The sequence below is a fragment of the Notechis scutatus genome, chromosome 3 (assembly GCF_049901735.1).
Source record: "Notechis scutatus isolate UNSWTSFEM ecotype Mainland chromosome 3, rNotScu1.2, whole genome shotgun sequence".
NCBI classification, from domain to species: domain Eukaryota; kingdom Metazoa; phylum Chordata; class Lepidosauria; order Squamata; family Elapidae; genus Notechis; species Notechis scutatus.
This window is the reverse complement of record NC_142011.1, coordinates 43,937,075-43,959,176: the sequence shown is the minus strand read 5'-3', so window position 1 is coordinate 43,959,176 and position 22,102 is coordinate 43,937,075. Positions and strand designations below refer to the sequence as shown.

The following is a 22,102-nucleotide window of genomic DNA, read 5'->3' as shown; positions in this document are numbered from 1 at the left end:
TTTAGGGCCAATCAGAAATTCAATGTTTTGTTTTGCAGTAAAGCTCAGGAGAACTTTTGAAGCAGCTATAGATGATATCCAGAACTGTATTAACTTCAAACAAAAAGTATTTCTGGCAATTAATTATTAACTAAAAAGTTAATAATTTCTCTTTGATATACTCACCATGAAGAACTGTTTCTCTATGCTTTCCTGGAAAGTTAGGTATGATTAGCATAACATACAAATATTCTTAAGAGCCTTTTGTGAGTCTTCCAAAAGCTTTTGCAATAGATGATTCAATGAGCTTGAATGTGCATAGCAAAAAAGATATATGAGCTAGGCAATAATCTATGTATCAATGGTTTCATTTAAACAAAATGCTAAATTAGGATATAATGGCACCAGAGCTCTGTGGGCACCAGAAATATCTGTGCTGAGAAGCTCTGAATGATTTAGTTTGGTTCTATCCATCCATACATCCATTCGTCCGTCCATCTCTAATTGGTCGCCCCACCACAGGATAACTCTGGGAAGCTTAGTACTGGGATAGGAGTAATAATTAGTAAATTGGTTAGTATTGGGATGGGAGACATCTGGGAATACAAAGACTGTAAGCTAACCTGGGAATTTGAAACACAAATCAAAGGAAGATATTTGTAGTTCAGGGTTGAAATGAGAGGTTCTTGGTACTTTCTGAGCTTGCTTGTTTTCTTCCACATGTTTCATTCAAACTAGATAACAACATCAGTGCTAGTAAGGAGTGTGGTTTGCTATCAGTTTATATTTTAATGGCTTGCACTGTCAGTGTTGGTGGGGGTGGTCTTAGAGATTCTTTGATTGGGCTGTTTACTGTTGGCTTCTCTGGCAATTTCTTGATTGGGGTATTGCTTACTTGATTGTTGTACTGATGATGTTACCTAATTTGATAAGTTAGGTAACAACTACAAGAAAACAAGCAATCTCAGAGAGCACCAAGGATCACTCAAACCAAGTCACAAGACTAGCACAGACCAGCATAATTTGAAACATCTCCCAGAAGACAATGGCAAACACTACCTTGACTTATATATAGCATTACAAAAACAAATATTAAGGTGCATCAGCACAAATAAAATAAAATTAAAATTCAGGAGTAATCTCATGTAAAAGATATTCCTACTGAAATGTAACTATGCATACCTGAATCTTTGAACTGAGTCCTCAGTAGAGAGGAAGGAAAGAGAGGCTGTTGAATCAATGAGTTCCTTTTTGCCAGAAAAATTGAGGCACATTGGTGTTAAAGATTGGAGACAGAGAACATAGCAAGAATATCAAAATCCAAGCAGAAGTTTCTTGGAAATTACAACTGCTTTGAGAATTTCCCTTGAAGACTTAAACTCCTTTAGCAGTTAATAAATTAGTGACTTTAGATTATCCTCTTCCTACATAAAAGCCTCTGTTCAAGAACAAAGATGTTATAGAAACGAAATCTGTACATTTTGTACTTTATGATCAAGCATCTTGCATCCTGTGCCATGACTCACTAAGTCCTTGGGCGTTCAACTTGACCTTGTTTCTCTTTGCATCCTTCAGAATTTAATCTGGTTTATTTCTTGTCTTAGATTACTCAATTGCCTTTTGACTACCTCTCGGTTTGATCCATAGATTGCAAATAAACATAGTACTGGGCAAGATTTTTCAAGAGAGATAATTCTGATAGGATAAACACCTGGAGAAATTAGCTTTCCCATCTCTAATAAATCAAAACAATATTAGATAGCAATTTTTAACTCTCTCCATCATCACAAATAATTACATCCATCTTCAGAAGCTGAGAAAGACAGGTATTTAATAGCCATAGCAGACCCAACCTTCTCAATTGCAACTACAGTAGAGACCTTGCCTGGACTCAACCTAGATATTAACCTATTAGTTTACTTATATTGACAAAAAATTCTGTTAATCCAGTATTAATAATTTACATCTATTAGAACTACTTCATGACTATCAGACCTATCTCCCCATTTGATATTTTGAAATCTGATAGTCATCCATTTTATCAAATGGAACATACTTAATCTGTAGTAAACATATGATCTGTTTATCTGTGATCTAGTTCTGAATGGTTATTTACCTATTATTAACCAATAGCACTTACAAGCTCAAAGAGAAGCAATCTACTGTTACAACAGATCATGTGAAAAAAGATGTGAAAATAAAACAATAGTGAAATGAATAACTTCTTCCTATATGATACATAGAATGGAAAAACACACATCAACCAGGCCGCACAAGCGGCAGGCTGGCATCAAGCTGCATGCATATGCATCGGCTCACCACTCGTGGCCCAGTTCTAAATAGGCCATGGCCCAGTACTGGGCCGCAGCCTGGTGGTTGTGGGGACCCCTACTCTAGACCTTCTCTAATAAAAAGATAGTCAAAGCATACAAGAAGTTACAAAACAAAACCCAACTCTCCCACTCATTGATTGGATCCATGCCTTACCTAGCTCCTTTAGGGAGTGTGGGTGATCTTTGGCATGTGTCTAGATAGACTTGATTCATAGATTCATACTTTTGGGGGAGAGGTGGTGGTAGCAGCTGCCTTGAAGATGTGCTTACTCCTGAAGAGGTCATTTCTAAATCCAACCTTATCAGGCAATTTCTGCCCAGACTCTAATCTCCCCTTTCTGGGGATATTTGAGGGAAATTGGAAGAATGTCAACTGCATACAACCCTAGATTTTTTTTAAAATCTAGGATTCAGTCAGGGCATTGGCTGGAAACCTAGGGGAGAAACCCGGAAGGGAGATACAAGGAGGAACTGGATGGAGGGAGTTCACCCTTCCTGATCTTATTAGACAACTCAGTGGCATTCACACATCTACAATGGACTACTGTAAGGATTGGGGGTGGCAAACATGATGGTCCTTTCATTTCTGAATGAGTAGTTTAGGATGGAAGTTATGAACAGGTGAACCCATGACTGCTGCAATTTGGGATGCCACAGGACTCAGCAATCTCTTTTTATTTAAACTGAAGGTAGAGGTTATCCATTAATTTAAGGTATTGTATCAATATGCTGATAATAACCCAGTACATTTCCTTGCAAGCCTTATGGAGATGCAGAGTAGCTTTTCGTGTTTTTGAGGAGTTGGATGGATCAAACAAGCTAAAACTGAATCCCAAAATATTGCAGGTACTGTTCATGTATGAACTATTTGACTATGTTTGACTCTGTTTCAGTTTCTATATTGGTTCTGCACTTCCCCGAAGCAGCCAATCTGAGATTCAGGAGAAGTAATTCTATACTAGCTTCACCAAGAATATAAGCTCTTGAGTATGTGAATATGTATCAATTAATTCATATAATGGGCAGAAAAGACAATTCCAAATATGTATCTTACTATGGTCCCAGAAAACAAGTGTCCACCAAAGACCATCTATGCAGAATCAAGAATGTAGCAGACCCAAACAACGTTAGATTATTGAATGTAATCTTTCACTCAATAATTGCTCACAGTAAAGAATTATTTGCAATTATTTGCAAAATAAGAACAGACACCCGATTATAATTACTAATAAAATAATATTACAAGCTGTCCCCAAATTGCTTTGGATAGCATATAAATTATTGCATAAATAACTTAGACCCAAGCACTTTCTATTAAACTTCTAATTACATTTGCCTGAAATTATTGTTCTTTTCTGCCAGATCAGAAGAAGAAGCTGCCAAATTTGTTTCAAATTAAGATTGGCATAAGAAATTTTAAGATTTATTTTAAGTATACATATCTGCCAAACCATTGTTGACTGTACTAGGTGTTTTCTAGTTTATCGTTGAAACAATATGTAATTTGCTTTGAAATTAATATAGAATATTAACTAAAAGGTGATCTGTATCTCGCTTGAGTTGAAAATTAATTTTATGCTTCTAATATGTATGTTAGAATGGAAGCTATATCGAACTAAGTATCTGATGCATTCATGTGAACCTCTACGAAATTAAGCCACATTATACATTGTAGCTCACTAAACAAAGAAAATGAATGATGCAATGAAGAGAACAGAAGAAATTGCCTTGAAGGACAGGAAGACAGCTGTCAAGTAAAAGAGTCCTGAGTCTAGAGCAAGAGATGTTCTTAGTAAACATCTCAAATGCCCCTCACACTAGTTTTCACCAAAATGAAGGGAGGATGGGGAGAAGTGCATTCATACTTTCAAGATTCTTTTACTATTGTTTTACAATCAAGTAGTATTGAACCTGACACACAGCAAGGAATTTAACAAAGAATCTAACTTTATTTTACAGGTGGTTCTTTGATAAAGACCACATTTTCAGCAACTGATCAAATTTGTGAGGCACTGAATGAGTGGCACAATAATAGAAACCTAAAAGAGTTCTATCTATTGCAAAGTCCCTGTAGATATGTGATAACTATCTCTGTGCTCTACACCTGGCTTGTGATTTTGATGTTGCAGCAACCTGCCATCACATGGTCACTATTTGTGATTTTGTTTGCTGGCTCCCGACAAATAAAGTCAATGGGAAAGCCAGCAGGAAGTGGTCTGGCAACCATGCGATACTCTTGCTTAATGATCTGTGATGATTTGCTTAATGAAGGCAACCATGCTTGCTGAAATTGCCATTTCTAGGTGGTGCAGTCAAATGACATCAAACTTTACAATGTTGTTAGTGATGGGAATTCTAGTCCCAATTGCTGTTGTTAATCAAGGACTACTTGTATATTTGGTTACTTCTTGAAGAGAGAAATCTAATTTATATCCTGTTGGATCTATCACTGATGACTTCTGCAAAGTGAATTTAAAATATATAAAAATATTTATATAAGGATCTAATTTCTAATCTCTGGTCTACTTTCAGTAAATTGATTCACAAAAACTGAAGTAATACAAAGAAGAAAATTTAGTTTTTGACTATTGTAACACTATGAAATACGGTAAAATAAATTGATTAAATAAAAACAAGCACCAAATCTGGTATTTAAACAATATGCAGCTAGAAAGATTTTTGAAATTTTGGTACCCTAGGATCTGCAATGAAAGAGGTCTATTGTATCCCTGATGTGTGTGTGTGTGTGTGTGTGTGTGTGTGTGTGTGTGTGTGTGTGTTTGGGGGGCGGAACAGCTAGACAATAGAAAAAAATCAGCAAACAAAATTATGTAGAGTATATTTCTCCTTTACTGATACAAGAGCCTTCTACCAATAATCAATAATATTTCATGAAATATTCTTTCTAAATTCAGATTAATAAGATTCATTAAGCCATATTTTAGTATGATCACACAAGAATCCCAACAAGCATTTCTGGTTTCATATGTGAACTTTACATTTAGATCATTCAAAATAATTGGCTCCTTTCATTGTCCTGTCCTTTCAAAGATGGGAGGAGTTTATCTCTTCTGAGACATCTATTATTGCTCATGTAAGGGCTGCTTGCACCATCTGTGTGAGAGTCTCCATAATGAAATCAAAGTCTTAAATTCAAGAAGTACTTCATCTAGATTATAGCAGTAAACTATATAAAAGTAACCTTAGAGAAACTGTTGCTGAACCATGCCTGAAGTTTATCTATGTAACAGAATAACAGCACAATTGAAGAAGTTAACTCCAGAGATCTAGTATTTATAACATTCTGAAGCAATCTAGAAGCTTCATTCTGTATGCCAATCACTGGGACTGTTTTGCATGCTCCTTTTTCCTCTTATTTGGCCTTTGAGCCAATGTCTCACCTTATACAGCATAACCTAATTTATTACATGTAAGAATTCTTAAAGCAGCTTAATACATGCTCCCACATAAAATCCATTAAACACAATGGAATTTATTTCAGAATAGGACTCTGTTACAAGGCCTATAACACAGACTCAGATCATGAAATTCTTGGTTCTCTAGAAAACTTCATTTTTACTATTCTCCAACAGAATATTCTCACCAATAAAAAGGCGTAAACAGTTAAATTGAATTGTGGAAACTTGGCACAGTTCTTTTCTGTGCTCCTAATCATTTTGTTCTGTTGAGGAGTCCTCTGCTTCTGCCCCCTCATCCACCTCTTCCATGGAGATATTCATAACTCATTATATTTACAGCTATTGACAGTTACACCTAGCAACCATTTTCTGTACATCAAATAGTTATCGGTTTCAAGCTACGTTCTTTCAAAGCCAATTTAGCTTCTATTTAGTTTTATCACATGCCTGTTTCTTTTAAAGGGCATCCCACTTCTTTTTTAAAGCTTATGATAAAGATAACTAGTGAGAAGTGACATGTGCCATTTTCATATATGAAACCCAAAGCTTCTATGGTCTAGAAGTATTCATATTCTAAAATAAAGTAGAAACCTGGCAATAGTAAACTGAGAACTGAGAAACTAAGAGCATAGATGCTCCACTTGATTTTCACCAAAAAGCTAAGAATTATAGATTGGATGTTGACATTGAGGCTCATGTATATTTAATTCTATGGAAGAATTCTACTTTAAAAACAAGTTGAAAAATACTATCGGAGGAAATTATGGGTATGATCTGGAAGTTACTTTAAATCAATTACTTTGTAATAATAATTGTAAGGATTTTCTTTGACTTACGATTAACATTCATTTGCCTAATTCATAATAATGGCACTAGTATTAAATAGTGGAAATTAATTAGAACACCAGGAAGCAGTTTATGAAGTAGCCACACAGGACCTTAAAAATGGTACAGCTTCCTTAAAGTTGCTTCATAGATAGCATAGATATAATACTTGTTGTACACAATGGTGCTAAAGGTTTTATAGTAAAAGTGCATTATGGCCCCAGGAATATAGATGTTTCTACAGAGATTTGAAGGCAACCTTCAAACCCTTCTCTAATTGTTATCATGCTGTAAAGTTTCAGTCACCAAGGGAAAACTCATTAAATATCTGGCCTTAATCATACAAATATAATTAATTTCAGTTACATTTAAATGAAATTGTACTGATTTCATTGTCTTTAAATTGTCTTTATTTCAACTCTACCCACTTTTTAGAATATGGCTCCAGAGTGGCTAAGCAAAGGCACACAACTTCAGTATGAAAAAAAGTTGTACAGTTCTAAACTAGAAACTTCTAAGACTATGGAGTCAGATTGAAAGGACTATACATTTTATTTTAAATTTGAAGATTTACAAGATTTTAAAAGTAGTTTTTCTTGAATAATAAATCCTGTCAAGGATATTCCAACAATGTGGCTTGAAGGAAGAATATGAAGCATTAGCAGATAAGTAGGCTAACAGCTATAAACAAATTAATAGTCTCAACAAATTATGATGGCTCATTTTATTTTAACTTTTTCAACTATAAAATGTATTAGTCAGTAAGAATTGGAAGCCTGTTCTTAAACAGCATAATATAATCACATAATCATTTTTAAAAGATAAACTTTTGTATATTCATGTACCTTACCTCATCTGTTTTTCATGGCATTAAAGACTAGCAAATCTTATTTTATAGCAGAAGTGATGTGATAACAGTATCAGAAATTGTCTTCAGACTCCATAGCCTGTTTGGGCACCAGATTCAGGGTACTGCTGAAAAATGAAGGAAAAAGGAAGTTACTTGGAACCTGGAACCAAAGATATAGCATTTAAAATAATTTTTACAATCTGCAAATTAGAACCAAATTTCAAATTAATTGATAATTTTATTTGTAAAGTCTTGAAAGCTTTTAAAAATGTCTTTTTTTCAAAGGGCCAAGATTCTTTGAAATATGGCACCAGAATAGGAATGGGATTTACAAATGGTCTCAACTACTCTCCAGCTAATTTTAACTATTGCAAGGGTGAATGTTGTAAGATGGAGGTTTTTTATTGCAATTTAACCCATAGATCTTTCCTTAAGAGATCCCAAGTTAGTCAGCACTATCCGCTACATCCTGGAGGATAGATATCAAATTTGGGCAGTATTGGTACAAAACTACTGCAGTGCACAAGACATTCTTCTTTGGAAACAGCCTTGATGCATTTTGTAATATTTTGTTTGCTTGTAAAAACCACAGTAGTTCAGGTACAGGTAGAGGTAGTTCTCAACTTATGACCTTTAAAGACAGTTCAAAGTTACAACAGCCTTGGAAAAAGTGACTTATGACCTGTACTCCCATTTATGACCATCATACCATCACCACGATCCCATGATTGCAATTCAGAAGCTTAGCAGCAACTGAATTACAACTGATTTAGAGCCATGGTGACACAGTGGTTAGAGTGCAGTATTGCAAGCTAATTTAGCTTACTGCCAGGAATACAATCCTCACTGGCTCAAGGTTGATTCAGCTTCCATCCTTCCGAAGTTGGTAATATGAGGCCCCAGATTGTTGGGGACAATATGATGATTCTGTAAACTACTTAGAGAGGGTTGTAAAGCACTATGAAGCGGTATATAAGTCTAAGTGCCATTGCTATTGATCTATGACTGGTTGCAGCATTCCGCGATCATGATTCTGATTTGCAACCATTTTTTTGTACAATTTCCAGCAAAAAAAAAAAGACAGCAAAATAGTCCATAGAAGAAGCTAGTTTAACACCTGGGTAATTTGCATAGCAACCTCCTTAAAGATTGTTGTAAATAAGGCCTAACTCAACTTATAGCCATAATGACTTATGATGGAAATTTCTGTCCCAATTGTGATTGTAAGTCAGGAACTACTTGTAGTTTTTGGAGGGAAAAAAACTACAAAACTGTTAAGCTTCAAAACTAGTGTTCATTTTTTGGTATAAGCCCGTGATGGCGAACCTATGCCACATGTGCCACAGGTGGCACGTAGAGCCCTCTCTTCAGGCTCATGAGCGGTCGGCCCAACTTAGCTCCACTGCGCATGCACGCCTCCCAGCTGATTTTTGGGTCTAGATCACGCTGCTTTCCCTGTCCCATTTGCAAAAACAATGGCCAAACCGTTTAACTTTTTGTCCCACTGGCTGGCCCGCCCTTTCTGCCTCTCCCACCTCCAGAGTCACACACGCTGCCAAATGGTTCTTTGTCTGCTCTCTGGTTCCCGCTCCTTGCTTCTAATCATCACGGCCACTTGCTTGCCTGCCCTGACTCCTTGCTTGACTTCTGTGGTCTGCATAATTTTTGGTAAGTTACCCAGGCCCAGGCTCAGCTGCTCCCACTTCTGGCCAGCTTGTTGTTGGTGCTGTCGGTGGCAGCATGCAGCCCTGGGACATCTGCCCCCTTGCCAGCCAGGAGCACTGCCACCAGTCACTCCCCTGTGCCCGTATGCCTGCCTCGTGCCTCCAGTGGCTTTTAACAATTCATATGGGCTGGGGGGAAGGCAGGTATGGCTGGCTGGATGCTGCCCAAGCGCGATTCTGGCAGAAGAGAAGCGGGTATCCCTACAGCCCTTGCCCGCTAATGCCACCGCCGCGGCCACCAGGAAAGGCTGGTGGTCTGCAGCACACCCATGTTAGCAACAGGGGTACTAAACAGGGAGGGATGGTACTATGTGGAAGATCGCTGCATCAGAGCTCTTCCCAGGTGTCCCCTGGCCTGCGAGGGGAAGGCGGAGGTGCTTGCCTCCCCTCCCACTGCGCTTCTCTTCCTCCTTGCCACAAATGCTTGCATGCCCAGTGGGAAGGAGGCGGCTTGGCGAGGGCCAGCGAGCGCTTTGCGGCTCCTGAGGGGGAGGGGTCGAGCCTCCCCTTTGCAACATCTTCAGGTATCACTGGCAGCCACTTCCTGGAGCTCAAGAGTTCCGCGCTCTTCCCACTGCTGCTCAGCCTCCTCAATATGCAGAGGCAAGAGGCAGCAGCCATGACGCAGGTTTGCTAGGGAGACTGTAGGGGAAAAAATCACCCCTGCCCTGCTTGGCCCCATCTCTGCCCACCCATGTATCTCGTTTAAAGCTCTCATTTCGCTTAGCTCCAAAACAAACAAAAAATCCTGATCAGCGGGACTTCTATCTCTAAGCAGGAGAGAAAGCCACGGTCACCTGAAGCGGCTCCCCTTGAGTGTGGAAAAAGGTAGCGATTTAATCCCCTTTACCCTCTGAAAGCCCTTTCTACCCTCCCGCCTTGTCTCTCAGAGCCTCTTCTCTGCGTACAGGAGCCGCATTCTCGCGATTGGCTAGCCCTGCAGTCGAAGGGAAAAGCGAGGAGGAAGCAGCTGGGGGGAAAGTTGGGGAGACCGGAGGTGCGTCCCCCTTCCTAGCCACCCGGAGCTTTCTGCAATTGCTATTGTTCCCCTTTGTGGGGGCGGAGCCCAACATCTTTTCTCTCGCCCGGCAGTTGTGGCTAAGGAAGCGCTGCCGCCGGGTACTTTAACACCCATTGCAATCCAAAGCTCGGCTTCCTGCTCTCAGTCTCCCTCCGTCACAGGGGTCAGTTCAGGAACCGTGTGGGGAGGGCTACAGAAGGCTTTGCCCTTCTCCCCCCTCGGTTCATCTCCAGGCAACAGAGAACTGGGAGAGGAATAGAGAGAGAAAGAGAGATGGGGGGGGAGAAAGAGGGATAAAGGGGAACAGAGAGAGAGAGAAAGGGAGAAAGAGGGAGGCAGGATAGAGGGAGAAAGGGAGATGTATGAAAAGGGAGAGAGAGATGAAAGAAAGAGAAAAAGAGAAGAAGAAGAGAAAGAGAGGGAGAAAGAGAGAAGGAAAAAGGGAGAAAGAGATGTAAGAAAAAGAGGGAGAAAGACAGAGATAGAAAGAGTGGGAGAGGGAGAGAGATGAGATGTTGCTTCTTATGGGAAAGGGGAGTTATCTAAGGAAGAACCCCCTCCTCACTTTACTACACCTAAAAGGGGAGAGGGGGTCTCTTTGCTATTATTTGAATAAAATGAAATCCACTATTTGTACCTAGTGTGGCTGTCCTTTATTTCCAGCTTTTTCAACCTCAGCTGCTTTGCGAGGCACAGCTGTGGTTGAAAAAGAAGGAAAGAAGAGGATTTTCAAATGCTGCACACCCGTACGCAGTGCTTGTCAGCTGTCCAGGCGGCACAGCTGATTTCTTGCAAACACTGTGCACACGCACACAGCGCTCATCAGGCATGGCCATGCAAACGTGCACTCACCGAACTGGTTGTAATACCGGTTGGATCCCACCCTTGCATGTTGGCACTTCACAATAAATAAGTGGGTTTTGGGTTGCAGGTTGAGCACTCGGTGCTGAAAAGGTTTGCCATCACTGGTATAAGCTATAACAGATACATGGTAAAAATATTCCAGGAACAGGAATTTGCCTAATATGAAGGTTAATGGTATAATACCTTTCAAAGTAATAGTGAAATTGGGGATACAAAAAGAAAACAATAATTTCAGCATATTTACTGAGTCTACTCAGGTATGCAAAACTATATTGGTTTGAACATTTGAAAGATCTCTCCTCATACCTCCCCAAAATACCTGACAATGATTTGAGTGTAGTCATCATTTGTGAGAAAAGGAGTAGTAATTAGAATTCTCACATTTCAATTCCTAAACATGTTGTCTCAGACTACAGAATGTTATACAACATTGTTTAAGTACAGAATAGTTTTCATCTTGAAAGGGAAGGAGAAGTCCTACTATCTCATTGATTTATTTATAAAAGTTTAAATAATTATAATTATTTATTAAAATATTTATATTTTGGTTTTATTATCAATGCTAGTGAGTATCCTTTATAATTAACACTTATAAATTGCTTTAAACAGTGATTCAAAATTTGGTGAAATATAAGCCTTACTACTAATCACAGTTAGGGCTAATGCAGAATTAAAATTAACACTGGCGACCACAATTACGACTGCCCATCCAACTTCCTTTGTTTAGTTCACATCAAATGAAGGCTGCTACTTCTTTAGGTTCCTCTTTTGGTCTTTGAATGCTTGGACAGAGCAACAGTGGGAAGGAGAAAAAGGGCGTTGGTACTTACCTGAACGCCCGTTCTCTTTGAGCTGTGAAGAGCATCCAGTAGTGGGAGGTGCTTCAGTCTCTGCATGTCTAGGCTGGGCTTAATTTGTGGAACGCTCCTCCTCCTCCATGGTACTCCTCCCCAGCGTTCCTCAGTTTTAGCGAAGACGAGAGAAATAACCGCCCTCGTCCTCAATGCCCTAACAACTCGTTGGCCGAAACAAGTCCCCACCAGACGGAAAAAAAGGGTGGGGCTGGATGCTCTTCACAGCTCAAAGAGAATGGGTGTGTCAGGTAAGTACCAATACCCTTTCTCCCATGAGCTGTTCAGAGCATCCAGTAGTGGGACATACCAAAGCTTGGCCTGTCCTACAGGAGGGACTCCGTCTGGCCTGGAATCTCCTCCTGGTCCCTGTGGACCCGTTGCAGAACTCTTCTGCCAAAGGAGGCCTCAGCGGATGCAAACACATCTATTTTATAATGCCTAATGAATGGCGATGGAGAGGCCCAGGTTGCGGCTCGACAAATTTCAGTTATTGGTGCCTGTGTGGCCCACGCTGCCGATGTTGAGGCGCTCCTTGTTGAATGAGCTGTTATGCCCCTGGGCACCTGCAGGGATTGAGTCTGATATGTTTTCGTTATTGCGGCCCGTAGCCAACGGCCTATTGTAGAAGGTGAGACCTTGCATCCCTGAGTGTTGGGCTGAAAAGACACAAATAAGGCCTCCGTTTTTCTGAAAGCCGCTGTGCGGTTGATATATATTTGCAATGCTCGCCTCACATCAAGCCTTTGCCATTGTAATTCCAACCCTTGGGATGGTCTGGGACAAAAATTAGGAAGTATCAGCTCTTGTGCCCTATGAAAGACCGAGTTAATTTTGGGTATAAATGTAGGATCAAGACGAAGGACCATCCGGTCAGAATGGAAAACACAAAGATCTTGTCTGACCGACAAAGCTGCAATCTCCAAAATACGACGAGCAGAAGTGATCGCTACAAGGAAAACTACTTTATACGTCAGAAATTGAAGACTTGACGATTTCAAGGGTTCGAAAGGGCCCTTAGTGAGTGCGACGAGGATCTTGTTAAGGTCCCAGGTGGGATAATGGTGTACCGCTGGAGGGCGTAAATTTGTGGCTCCTCAAAGGAAACTCCGTATGCGTGGATGATGGGAAAGAGATAGTAGACCTTCACAAGAACTGACGCCAAGGCCGCCACCTGTCTTTTCAACGTATTAGGTGATAATCCCTTGTCAAGTCCCTCTTGCAAGAACCCTAGGATTTGAGCCACAGATGGAGAGATGGGATCAATTCGAGACTCGGTACACCATTTGCAGAAACTGGACCATGTGGCATTGTAAATGCGAGTTGTTGAGGGGTGTCTGGCGGCTTGGATAGTGGAGATAACTCTGTTGAAAAACTTTTCGCTCTTCAGACAACTCCGCTCAACCTCCAGACGGTCAGGTGCAACCATTGAGGGTCCGGATGTTGAAGGGGTCCCTGGGTTAGCGAAACTCTGGCTGGCGGAATTCTCCATGGTGTTGATACGGATAGACTGCGGAGGTCTGCAAACCACGGCCGTCTGGGCCAGTAAGGAGCTACTAGAAGTAGTTCCGCCCTCTCACCTAGCAGTTTCTGGATGACCTTGGGAACCAGTGGAAGTGGTGGGAATGCATACAGAAGTCCCGGGGGTCAATGACAGCGGAGGAATTGTAGTTCTCCGCTCCTTGCGAAGGGTACCTGGAAAAAAATCTCAGGAACTGAGCGTTGAGGGGGGAAGCGAACAGGTGCACCACCGGCTGTCCAAATGTCCTGACGGCCTCTTGAAACAGGGTCGGATGGAGGTGCCACTCCGATTGATCGATCGTGGCCCTGCTCAGCCAGTCTGCCTGTGTATTCGACAGACCCGAAATGTGCTCTGCTCTGATGGAAAGTAGGTTGCTCTCCGCCCAACAACACAAGCACTCCGCTTCTCGCATGAGATGTTTCGACTGTGTGCCCCCATTTGTTTATGTGAGCTTTGGCTGTTATGTTGTCGGTCAATATTAGTATGTGCTGATTGTGGAAGGAAGCTGCGGAGAGCCAGGTGTACTGCTCGAAGCTCCAGCCAATTTATGCTGCACAACTGTTCTATGGCGGACCAGCGGCCTTGGGTTGTGAGCGATTGAATGTGCGCTCCCCATCCAAACAGGCTGGCATCAGTGGTAATGGTAAGTCTGTGTGGCTCTTTGAAGAGGCAGCCTCTGTTGATGACTGGTCTGGTCCACCAGAAGAGAGATATGAGGACCTTTGATGGTACCCTAACCTTGTATTTGGAGTTGCTTCAGCCGGAGCACTGGTACGGGAGCAGGAACCACTGGAGGGATCTAGTATAGAGCCGGGCCCAAGGGATGATAGAGATACATGAGATCTTGCCTAACAATTTTGATAGTTCCGCTAGGGATACCCTCTTAAGACCCTTGATCTCCTTGATTAATTGCTGAATGCTATTTAGTCTATCTGGTGACAGGTAAACTTTGCCTTCCACCGTATCTATGACAGCCCCCAGATGGGTTAACCGAGTCGATGGTGTTAAATGACTCTTTTTCCAATTTATTGAGAATCCGTGTTGTTGTAGGGATTGGAATGTGTTCTGAGTATCTTTGACTGCTTGATGAGCAGAGGATGACAAAATCAAGATGTCATCAAGATAACACTGGAGTCGTACGGGAATATCACGGAGATGAGTAGCTAGCACTGCGAGAACCTTCATGAAGGTCCTGGGGGCAGAAGCTAGTCCAAAAGGGCCACATATTCAAAATGGTGGTTATTATAACAGAACCTCAGAAATTTATAGTGGGAAGGCCAAATAGCAATATGTAGGTACGCCTCCGTCAGGTCTATGGACGTGAGGACGTCACCCTTTCTGATGCCAAGTGAGATAGATTGCAGGGTGTGCATTTTAAACTTGCGATATACTAAGAAACGGTTGAGACGTTTCAGATCCAATATTGCTCTCCACCCCCCCACCCCCCGAACTTTTGGGAACAACAAAAAGATGTGAATAGAAACCTCGGCCTCGTTGGTTGGTGGCTACTGGCTGGATGGCTCATATGTCCAGTAGGTGTTGGATAGCTGTTTCCATGAGATTACGTTTAACCGGGTCTCTGGAGAGAGGGCATGACATGAAAAAATCTGGGGGAGTGGATTGAAACTCCAGCGCAAGGCCAAATCTAATCGTGTCTCTGACCCAGGAATCAGAGGTTGAGGAGTCCCATTGGTCCGCGAATAATTTAAGGCATCCGCCAATGGGAGTCAGGTCCAGGGAGTTATCTTGGATGCTGAAAGGACCTGTTTCCTGCTCCCCGAAAGGAACTCTTGGATTGACCACCTCTTCTGCTCCTATCCCTGAAGTCGGACCTGTCTGGCTGCTGCCCTGGTCTGAATGATGGGGGTCTCTGGTATCTGGGTGAAAAAGATCCCTGGTAAAAGGGCCAAAAGGATTCCCCCCCGAAAGGACTGAGGGTTTCTAGAATCTGACTTCCAAAAAAGGGAAGGAAGAATTTTCTTTTTGTTTCGGGTTTCAATTAGTAGCGGATCAAGGGAAGGGCCAAACAGTCTGTCTCCCACAATTGGGGATGAAGCCAGCTTGTATTTGTGCTTAAAGTCCGCTTGCCAATGTTTTAACCATAGTAAGCGTCGCGCTGTGACATGTGAAGTAATGGCCCTGGCTGAAAACTTGACTGCATGATAAGTTGCGTCAGCTGAGAATTCAGCAGCTGTTATAAGTTTAGCAATATCTTGGTGCACTCTAAGGTTGGAATTAGGGACATGTTCACGTAAGAGGCGGAGCCATCTGAGAGAAGAACGGGTTAAGAAGGAGGCGGCCGTGGCTGCTCTGATGGCCCACGCGTCAGACTGATGGACTCTGCGTAGGGCTAGCTCGGCCCGTTTTTCCTCCGGCTTTAATGCCTCCAGCGCATCACTGGGAATGGAGGAGGACGCTAATCCCACTATAGGTTCATCTACCTCGGAAGTATTCAATAATTTTGAGAAATCAGGGGCCAAATTGAAATATTTCCTGTCATATCCAGTGGGGGCTGGGTACACCGCTGCAGAGGCCCACTATTTCTGTACCAGGTCTGAAAACATGGGAGGAACTGGGATCACCTCTGCTTCGACTACTGGTTGGTTGAAAATTAGATCCTCTGGTCCCTCTTCCGAAGGAGTTGGAGTGATAGAAAAGGTCGACTTGTTTAGGCGTGCAATATTTATTGCCTTAAACAAGAGAGATCTGAAAAGTTGTGGGCGGAATAAGCCTGTAAAAACAGGGTGGTCAGGAACAAGGCCCTCATCCTCGTACATTCCCCTTTCTAAGGGGTCTGCTTCTGACAGGGGCTCGCTGTCATGTATTGATCCTGATTCAATCTCTTCCATTTGATCAATTTGATCCACTTCTTCCTCCTCCTCCTCCTCCTTAGTTGGCCCTTGGAGGGGGACATCCCCTTGTAAATGTACCTGGGTATAGTGCTGCTCCGACCTGGTCAACGATCTCAGTGATTGGGAATCATGATTGGCGATCACAGGATATTCCCTAGTCATAACTGTGTGTTGAAGACCTGCTGCGATTCCCTGGCGGATTGCCAGCTCCATCCAGGCCTTCATCCTCTCTGGAACTTCCTCTATAAGAATGTCGTCCTGACGAAGACCGGCAGCCATAGGAGTGAATGTAGCTTTCGGAGCCCTTCGCGTGGTCGGTGTCCCAGATACTTGGGCCTGTTGGCTTGGGGAGCCAAGCTGCGCCTGGATGAGAGGGAGAGATCTAGGGGAGGAGGAGGATGGGAAGAGGTAGACGGACCTGGACTGGAGGAGGGGAAGTCCTGTGAGACCTTGTGCGCCTCCCGTGTGCACTTATCTATCTGTTTTTGTAAAGTTTTATGGCGCCTGATGGCATCCCTTTCTGAAGTTTTAGAATTCCCTTTAGCCTGCTTAGGTTTGTGCTGAGATTTGGCTTTGACCTTCAAGGATGAGGTCTGGGAGCTGCTACCGTCTGCCATTTTGATTGAAGTTGGAATTGCAGTATGCTTGTTATACAATGCAATACTGTGAAGGCGGTTGGCACGCCCAGGGGCCTGATCTGAGGACAAACCAGTTGCCCTGATGATGTTTTTATTGCCCCCTTTCCTCTTTTTTTTTTTTTTTGAATAATACCTATCTATAATGAGTCGTATCTCAGTAATAATATTTTATTGATATTAAAATATTATACCAAAGAGAAGAAAATAATAATAATAATAATAATAATAATAATAATAATAATAATAATAATAATAATAATAGTTGTTGTTATTATTGTTGTTATTATTATTGTTGTTGTTGTTGTATTATATATTCACTAATATATATATATGGCAATATGTATATGAATATTAATTAAGTGGCACGATATTACGTGCTGAGAAACCAAACAGCCAAATTGAGAATGCCTAAAGGCCCAGATTGATAAGGGTAGAGGCCTTCAACAGCTTTCCCTACACAGGCGGACACAGGCCTAGGTGCTCGCTGTTGTGCCGCTGGGTTGATTGGGCTGTGAGGGTTAAGCCAACAATTTAACTGTAAGAATAGCCTCGAATGTAGAAAAATACCAAGACGAGGGTATAATGGTCCCCCGTGTTCCTGAAGGGAACCTCTGCTTGGAACAGAGTTACCTCACACAACACGAAATGGAATACAGGCGCGTGGCCACGAGGTCTTATAAGAAAAGATGGCTTCCGGCCGTTAATCTTTTGGCGCACTCCCCAGCAGCAAACACCCGCCGTGTGAAGGAATAGCCTCCGATGGCTTTTCCTATAAGGCTAAACGGCGGGGAAGGGTGGAAGGCACTAAGCATTTGAATCCTCCACCCCAAGTGGCGTTCAGAGGGAGAAGGAAAGCGATACGACTCTGTTGGGAGCAAAGAGCTCACGCCGCTGTTCGGGTAAAGAAACTCTGCGGCAATCTGTCGGAATGGCAGGGGTAGAAAGATCGGTTGTGGCGAGGGGGCGCGGAGCAGTGCCGAAGCCTCCTGCCGCTTTGGGGCGCAAATTGGCACTTCCCTGTAATGCGAGCGATCTCTGTAATGCGAGCCAACATCGAGAAATCGCAATGTGATTAGAAGGCTAAAGGATTCTAAAGACAAGCTGATTAACTTTCAAACCTGCTAGCAAGGAAAGAATTTTCCCTGTTTCGGTCAAGAAAGAATCTCAAGCACTGCTTATCTCTCACGAGGCTGAGCCAAAACTGGGGAACACTGGGGAGGAGTACCGTGGAGGAGGAGGAGGAGCGTTCCACAAATTAAGCCCAGCCTAGACATGCAGAGACTGAAGCACCTACCACTACTGGATGCTCTGAACAGCTCATGGGAGAATCTAGGAAATCCTATGGATCATCAACTTGTCCTGCCAAGTTTTAGACCACTGAAGTCACTAATTCTTGAGTAGACCTGCAAGTGTTTCCAAAAAATTGAAAGGAAGATGCAAAAAGTGTTATTTTTATTCTGAAAAGTTAATCAAACTGATTTTAACAATCTTTACAACATTCTAAATTACTTTAGAACAACAAACACTTTTTTGTATAACTGGTTTGCTCATAAAGTAATCAAGTTTGGTATACTAATTTTTGGTTTATGTTTAATTCATAAAGTTAAATTCAGTTCAAAAATAACTGCCTCAAAATATAAGAAATTGTAATTGTCAGATTATAAAAACACAGAAATAAACAGTCACCCACCCTATTTATAAGCCTTTCAGTCCTTTGAGCTTAGTAAGATTTGCAGGAACATATTCACTTTTCTATGAAATTAAACAACAAACCTATAAACAAAGTAAGCACAGAATCCATTTCTCATAAAAATGGCAATGCATTCCTAGAGGGGAAAAAAAGAAAATTTGTATTTACTGCTTGATCTTAATATAGGTCTGTTCCCAATTCTATGTAAAAAAAAATTTGTGTTGCATATACACATAGATAATGTATAGACACAGACGCAACGATTTGAAATTGCAATAAACTGATTTTTGAAAGCTATGTACAAAGGAATACCATGGGAATAAATCACTAGACAAAAGTAACTTGAGCATAAAGAACTAAATCTTTGGATCTCAGCCAAAATATATAGTCTGATTTATGGGTTTTGTTCCAGCTCCCCCCCCCAAATATTTTGCAAACAATCTATCCACAATATCAACAGCATTTTATAGAGTTACCCTTTGCCAAATAAAATAATAATGAGATTTCTGTTTTATTTTTATTTTTGTAAATTTTATTTGATTTTTCACAAAGAGAAAAAAAATACAAATAAAACATCTTTTTTGAAAGTAGCGTAATCCCGGGTTACATTTCTTCGTACAGACACAAATTCAGGTTCATGCTCATTTTTATATTCTATTCCATATCTTATTACTATTTTACATTTTCTGCATAGCTTCTCCCCTCTTTTAATTTTCTCAATTTTATTTTAATTATCTCATCTCAATTCAAATCATTGTATTTATATTTTTTGTCTGTCCTGTTTCAATTATCTATTATCTTTTCTCATTAAACAAAATTTCTCCTGTAGTTACTGATTGGAGTATGACGCCTTTATATCTTTTCCCTAAAGTTGTAACATTCAATATAATACATAACTTCCATTCGGATTCTGCTTGGTACATTCTTAAAATACACACTGTATTCTTAAAAAAAGAAAAAATATAAATGTATATAATTAAAACAACATTCCATTCCATTTAAATTCTATCATTAATATTAATATTCATTAAAGTCTTAACATCTTTAACATTACTTTTCAATTAAATATCATACTTCTATGGGAACAATTATAAGCTTTCCATAGTTAATTCCCCCCCTCTTCACTTATATTTTATAAAACATTAACTAATTAAAATGTTCCCGTTCCTTCCTAATTCAATTTTCTCATTTGTTTTATTTCACTTATTTTATTATTCACAAACATTTCACTAAATTACACTAACTATTTTATCCCTCATTTTAATCATACGTTGTTTCCAATTTTCTAAAGTTATTTCTATTACTAATATAACAATACAATCTTATGTACCTTTACAGAATACCTTTTTCAGTTAGATTTTCACCCATTATCTCTAAATAGGTCCTGTTTCTCTATATCTTGCTCCGGTCCTTTGTAACTTCTTTTCCTTTCCTTCTTCCCTCTCTTCTTCTCTCTCCCCTTTTTACCCCCTTGTCTCTCTACCTCTATTTCTCTCTTCTGTATTCCCCTTTTCTGTTGCTTTCCAGTATTATACTTATTTTTCGAATTATTTTTCTTTTCTTTTGTTGTTTTTTTAAGTCTTAAATTCTCCATTCTCTTTCCCCCCCCTTTCCTTTTTCTTCCCCACATAAAATTACTTGTTCATTAAAGATGGCTTCTTCTTTGTCCCAGTCTTCTTGTTTTGCAATCGTTTCTTGTTGTTTCTCATAGTTCCAAATCTCCATTTCTAAGAATTGAAAAACAAAGCCAAAAGAACCCTTCCCTTCTTGTGCATCTTCTTTGTACTTTTTAAGTTCCATTTTCGATTCATCCAGAAATGGTGCCATTGTATAAATTTTTAAACAACCACCCGATTGATTTTAGTCATTCAAATATAATAACCAAGAATCCAAATAATCCAAATACACGCAAGCTGTTTCTTTTTTGCTCTTTTTTTTTCACTTTCTCTTCCTGGGGTTACCATTTAGTTGCAAAGTTTCAGTTAAAATGTATCTTTTAGAAGTCTTGTTGAAGTTTTACTGTAGATTCTTTTTAATTCCAGGCAGTCTCCTCCCTCTTCCAGATCCTGCCCTTATTCCTTTTCTCTCCCTTCCTGCTTATGAAAAAGAAAAATTTTAATGTCCAGAAATCTTTATTATCCCTGTGGCATTTTGTTTTATTTTCAGCTTAATTGCCTATTGATGTCAAAGTGGATTTTTCCGATTTCTTATTTAAGTCTCTTAGTTGTCAGTATAGGGAAGGAGAGAGAAGGAAAAAAAAGCCAAACCTTTCCCTTTTCACTTTCCTTCGCTGCTTCCGACTCTTCTTTGGGAGCGATGTTATTTTTTGTAAGTTTAAATTCCAGGGTACCTTAGTTGTTGCTTTTACAATTTAACCCAGTCAGCCAAAACTTTCACTTCTTATCTTCCTCCTGCACATTCTTTTCCGGTCGAGTTCTCCTTTGTGGTGGCCATTTCTGACCACCGCTGCAACCGCCTTCAGGAAAGGGAGTAATGGCCAGCTGAGGAGGAGAGATGCGCTCTCCTCAACCCTGCTGGCGGTCTCCCCCCTCTTCACCACCTCTACGGGGTGGCTTAGCCCCGAAACCAGCCGGCTCGGGGCACTCCAGCGGCGAGCCCAGACAGAAACTGTGCACGATCACAGATTTCTGTCTGTCGCCGAAGCCCTTCAAACCGGAAGTCTGAGATTTCTGTTTTAGAACACAAATTTTACTTCAAGACAGAAAAGGGTAACTTATGGATGAAAGTTCATGTCATGTAGTTGAAAACAGAATTTATGGACATCTGGCCTGGAGTCAGAATCATATGTAGCAGGGACGTCAAACTTGCGGTCCATGGGCCAGATGTGTCATGTGCTGGCCATGCCCACCCCAGTTTAATGAAAGGGGGGGGAAGTCACGATATATCACGTGATACCATGAGTTTGACACCCCTAATATATATAATGGATAAATCCTTTGAGAACACATGAATGGACATTATTTGAGCATCTGTAAAGTATATACATTATTTTTATCTCTTCTTATAACCAAAGTGAAGTTTAATTCATTTTTTAATTAAAACTAGCAGTAATCCAATATCATCACTAAATAAAAAAGCCCAAATAATTTAAGCAATATTTCAATTTAATATTATATTAATTTAATGCCTAGCTGAAGCAGAAGCAAAGAACTATTGTAATTTATATGCTTGTTTCTTAATTCAAATGTAAAAGGCCAATGTCACCGAAGACTTTTCTAAAAAAAAAAAAAAAAATACTCAGGAAAGATGATGTAGTCAAGTGTATTCAGATTAGAGATGTCCATCTATAAATGCACTGAAAGATCAATTTTTAACATATACATGAGGAGTATCAAGAAAAGTTTGCAATCAATAATCATAAACAAACAACAGAAGGAAGAAATCCAGGCTCTTTGATTTGTAAAGGCCATGAAGAATAGTTTATAGCAGCTAATAGAATGGGAACTAAAGTCTCCCAAAGTAAGGAACCTGCCTACTTTCTTGTAGAATATGGGAATTCAACCCAAAATACAA

The 22,102-nt window shown here is 40.6% G+C and overlaps 1 long non-coding RNA gene across 8 annotated transcripts in view; it reads right to left on the bottom strand.

The window, feature by feature from the left end:
• Positions 1 to 22,102, bottom strand: part of LOC113417020 (uncharacterized) — a 55,830-nt gene that overhangs the window by 28,321 nt on the left and 5,407 nt on the right. For 6 of the 8 annotated variants that reach the window (XR_015748514.1, XR_015748512.1, XR_015748507.1 and 3 more), the window contains exon 3: positions 7,407 to 7,531. This is a non-coding gene — a long non-coding RNA (uncharacterized LOC113417020). The remainder of the gene's footprint in view (positions 1 to 7,406; positions 7,532 to 22,102) is intronic. The other 2 variants (XR_015748511.1, XR_015748509.1) reach the window with 1 other exon arrangement.